Below are 5,197 nucleotides of genomic sequence, written 5' to 3' on the forward strand. Positions count from 1 at the left end.
CTGGCCCACATGCTCCCCTGGGCGGCCCTGGCCCACCCCGTCCCCTGGGCGGCCCTGGCCCACACGCTCCCCATGTCAAAGGCCCTGAAGGCCGTAAGGGTTCCTAGCATGGCAGCCCGTGTGACACTGAAGTGCGCCCACAGCAATGACCATCACCTTTCCTTTCCCACCATCCTCTTCCTCCTCCTTCTGCTTATTGCTTCCCTGCACCTTCAAGTGCAAAGGGTGGGATTTAGCCTGTTGGGGGCTCTCAGGGCCAGAGAGATGCCGAGAATGAGGCCCCCACTGGCTCCGGGTGTGACTTTACTGGTCCTTAAACTGGCTGAACTTTTGTAAATATCAGCAGAAACACTACTGAGTAGCCTCCTCTCTCCAGCCCCCCTGACAGTCTCCCCACCCACCTCCTCCCCCATCCTCACAGGGGAAGTGCTGCCGGCTCAGCCTCCCACACTGTGCACTCTGGCCCAGTCAGGCTGCCGGAGCCGCGGGGACGGTGGGCAGCCCTGGGCATCTCTCCTCTCACCAGGTTCCATCCCTCTGCTCCCTAGGCGTTTAGCCTAGATGTTTCTCAAACGCATCGCCCAGGGAGACCCCCTCCCAGCTCTTACTGTCACGCTTCACTCTGAGGCACAAAACCGAGCTCTGCGTGCAGAAACAACAGGCCCACTGCCAGGGCCAGAGCTGGCTGGGCTGGGGCCCTGCGAGCCGCTTCCTGGGGGCCCCTGTGGGTGCGTGGGCGGGGAGCCTGGCTGTCTCAGCCTGAGCAAGCACCGATCAGGGATGGGCTGGGGTCCTGGGGAGGTCCAGCCTCTCTCCCCAGTGCTAAGAGGTGGGGACTCAGAGAGGAAGGCAGGGACAGGAGCCCACAGCGTGGTAGGCAGACGAGGTCCAGCTTTCTCCCTCCCCACAGCCTGGGCCTGGGCATCTCCCACCCTTTCATCTCCCACAGGCGTCTGGGAGGAGAGGAGGCACAGCTGGGGTGCGGTGCCCTCAGTGTCCACACCACAGGGTGTGGGACTCCCCAGCCCTCAGGCGCAGGGAGCTCTCTGAAGACCCCGAGTGGCTGTAGGTAAAGTCCCATAGGACTAGCAGAAGAGGCAGCTGCTCAGAGGCCTGCGAGGCGTGGAGTCTGCACCCCATCCATCCCGGTGTCACCTGGCACAACCCCCTCCCGTCTCTGGATCTGCTACTCTTCAGGGATGCGGAGATGAAGGATCCCAGGCCACACTCTTGACCTTAGTCCAGATTCTCTCCAGGATGAGGGCTTGTTGCAGGGGGTTCGTTTGGGGAAGTGATGCTGAGGAAGAGGTTTGGGGCATGTGGAGCCCATGGGATTAAAACAGGCCAGAAAGAGAAGCCAGGCCTCGATTGGTTCATTTATCTGATCATTCCTGGCAACCGGAGCTCAGTCCTGCTGAGGACCCACGGAGGAGCCCGTATGACTGAGACTGGCAGCCCGCAGGGTGGGAGACGCGAGGGCAGCGTGCAGCGTCTGCGCCCTTTGACCGAGCATCGCCTGGACCCATCCAGGTCACATGGTAGCAGCACGGTGAGTAGGTCCCTGCAGGTGAGGGTGGGCTGGGCGCACAGAAGGCACAGGCTGCCTGATGCACTTGCCCAAAGCTGGTTGCCCATAGCAGTGGCTGCAATAGGAAGGCGGACCCGGAGAATGGAGGCGAGGCGCTGGGTTTAGAAGACACCTCTTCCCACTCCCGCTGCCTTCAGATTCACGTCCAACGATCCTGCAGATTCAGTCCAGTCCTCTCTCAGGAAGCTTCCCAGAGGAGCCCTGGTCAAAGCCAACTCCCCCCGATTCTCCTGGGACACAGTCACAGTCAGCACTCGTGTTTCTTGCTTTGAGGGGTTCGCTGCAGCGGTTCCGCTCCCTGGACGATACCTACCGGCCCAGGCTCCCTGCACCTCCTCCTCAGGCCTGGAGGTGGGTGTGAACCAGGCGTGTCGTCAGTGGCCAGCGAATTGAATGTGTGACCTTTATTAGTGGTGAGAGCTCTGCAGGTTTCAAGCGTTTGTTTGAAAGCACCTGCGCTCTGTGGGCACCATGGGCTACCCAGGGGTGGGCAAACTTTTTGACTCGAGGGCCACAATGGGTTCTTAAACTGGACTGGAGGGCCGGAACAAAAGCATGGATGGAGTGTTTGTGTGAACTAATATAAATTCAAAGTAAACATCATTACATAAAAGGGTACGGTCTTTTTTTTTTTTTAGTTTTATTCATTTCAAACGAGCCGGATCCGGCCCGCGGGCCGTAGTTTGCCCACGGCTGGGCTACACTGTAGAGACGAAGGAGGTGACCTCGGGTGAAAGTTGTGTCTGGGGCCTGGATGTGACATTTAGCCCCTGCAACCACGACACTCTCCTGCCCTCAGTCATGTCATCTCGAGCAGAACACGGACCCTGTGACCTGCTTTCTGAAGGCCTGGCGTCTGCGAGACCGGAGTCCCAGCCAGGCCTTTCTTCCTGTGCCTCCCTCGCATGCAGCCCGGCTCACCCCCTCCTTCCTAAAGCCTTTTGGGGAGAGACCCGCTCAAGTCACTGAATGTAGACCCAGAGCCCTCTGTGGGTGATTCCTCTGACTCTCTAACCCAGCGGTTCTCAACCTGTGGGTCGCGACCGCTTTGGCGGTCGAACGACCTTTTCACAGGGGTCGCCTAAGACCATCCTGCATATCAGATATTTACATTATGATTCATAACAGTAGCAACATTACAGTTATGAAGTAGCAACGAAAATAATTTTATGGTTGGGTCACAACATGAGGAACTGTATTTAAAGGGCCAGAAGGTTGAGAACCACTGCTCTAACCCTTCTCCTGGGAAAAATTAAAATAATGAGATTTTCTTTTTTTCTTTTTTTTTATTTTTCTTTTTTTAAAATTCTTTATTAGTTAAGGTATTACAAATGTGTCCTTATCCCCACCATTAACCCCTCCCCCCCCACCCCACTCATGTTCTTGTCCATATCCATTGGTTTGGCTTATATGCATGCTTACAAGTCCTTTGGTTGATCTCTTCCCCTTACCTCCTCCCTCCCTTACTTTCCCTCTGGGGAGTGATTTTCTTCCCCAGGCTGCTTAGAATTAGAGGTGGTGATGGGTTTGCTCTACTGCGTTCCAATTCTTTTGCCCATTTCTTACTGATTAGGGGAGTGGCTGTGCCACTGGAACTAAGATGGCCACTTCTGAGACAACGGTAACTGGTCATGTGAGACCTGAACCAATGACCTTGACCTCAGTGGCACGGTGCCTTATCTGCCGCGGACTAGCCCATTACAACGCCCTGATATCCACACGAAGGAAGGGAGCACGGGACAGAAAAGTAGGATCCATAGGTGACTCAATGCAGCCACCAGCTATGAGGGCATGTTTTACACAGGACGGTGCTCTGAAAACCCACCATGTCTGGCATAAGAAATCTTGGGTGTGACTGTGGCTCTGCCACTGAATAGCTCTATGACCTTAGGCGAGTCATTTGACCTCTAGAGGTCTCAGTTTCCTCCTGGCTGAAGGGGGAACAATAATTCTTTGCTCACTGGGATGTTTGTGACATCAAATGAGATGTTATGTGTGAAAGCATTTGTAAACAGTTGAGTGTGAAGTGTCATGAGTTTTTATGTAGCGACGAACAATCTACCTTTACGGCTATTAACGTTTGGCTGAGTCTGATGGGGCTGAGTTTCCTCCAGACAGAAAATGTCCGTGAGGAACAAAATCGGGGCTCCAGCCACGTGCAGAAGGGACCGTTCTTGTGGGAATGACTGGTTCTCGCCACAGGGGTCTCTGCTTCCCAGCCAGGGCGGGGCTGTCGCTATGAGGCCACCTGAACGGGCAGCAGCCATGTGCTAGCTAAAGGCCTGAGCCATGAAGACACGGGCGAGTTGGCAGCACGGACAGGTGTATCTGGGTAGACCCCAAAGAGATCTATCGATGTCCGGAGCAAATGATTGACAAACGGAATGTGAGCCTGGCCGACGTGGCTCAGTCGATCTATGAACCAGGAGGTCACAGTTTGATTCCCAGTCAGGGCACATGCCTGGGTTTGCAGGATCCCAGGTGAGGGGTGTGCAGAAGGCAGCTGATCAATGATTCTCTCTCATCATTGGTGTTTCTATCTCTCTCTCTCACTCTCCCTTCCTCTCTGAAATCAATAAAAATATATTTAAAAAAAAATAAAATTTGACCATAATTGCCAGGATGACAGAAACCTTCCCTCATAAGTTCTATTTGATTTGAGAAGACGTGTAAATTCTGGTCGGGGACCGTCCGACCTTTTACAGCTAATGAAGTTGTGGAAATATTAACAGTCCTGCATGTGTTAGGCCAGGTCTTAACAAAACACACTGAGAGATAAGAGCTACTCAAGTTTGGGGAAACTGTAAGGTGGTTAGAGTTCAGGGACATTGGGGGGAAATGGAGCGCTTTAAGAAAAGCAAGAATGGGAAGATGAGGGGATTTCATTCACCAGAAAAATCATTAAGCCAGGGACACACGAGAAAGAGGTGAATGAAACATCGTTCGTTTACTCTGACATGCTGCGGTGATGGGGCAGGTGTGTTCCCGCTGCTGGAGCGAGGAGCAGACCCTCGTCACCTGGAGGGGGACCATCTGCCCCTTAAGGACTCACAGCTGCACCCTCTCCTGGAGCCCCAGGTGGGAAACACTGTCGCCCCGGATTCTGGGAGGCTGTGCCCGTCGGCACACACTATGGGGCAGCCTGAAGCCGTGACCAGCTGTTGGGTGTGGGGTGGTGAGAGCGCAGTCCCCAGTCTCAAGGTGTAAGCTCTGCTGTCATCACCACCCAGAGCTCCCTGGGGGCGGGCTGGCGGCTGCCCTTCAGCGGACCCGCAGCGACCGCCCCTTGCCCAGTTCTGCTTCTCTCAGTCCGCGGGTCTCACCCCGAAGCTCCCACAACAAAACACCTGCTTAGGAACCTTGTTTCAGACTCTGCTTCCCAGGAACCCGGGTCTCGGCCAAGTGCAGCACTGACCGGATCAGATCTGCAGCCTCGGCCCTCCGGGAGCTATTTTTGGCTAATGAATAAATAAAGCACCAGCAAATGACAGGGGCCTGCGGTTAGTGACAGCAGCAGAGGCGGCACCCGGGGCTTCTCAGCATTGAGCCTCTCTGGGCAGAGAGCTCCTTGTGCCCAGGGCTGGCTGGAGGAGGGGGCTGGCTGGGGAA

The sequence above is a fragment of the Myotis brandtii genome, unplaced genomic scaffold (assembly GCF_000412655.1).
Source record: "Myotis brandtii unplaced genomic scaffold, ASM41265v1 scaffold1460, whole genome shotgun sequence".
Taxonomy (NCBI): Eukaryota; Metazoa; Chordata; class Mammalia; order Chiroptera; family Vespertilionidae; genus Myotis; species Myotis brandtii.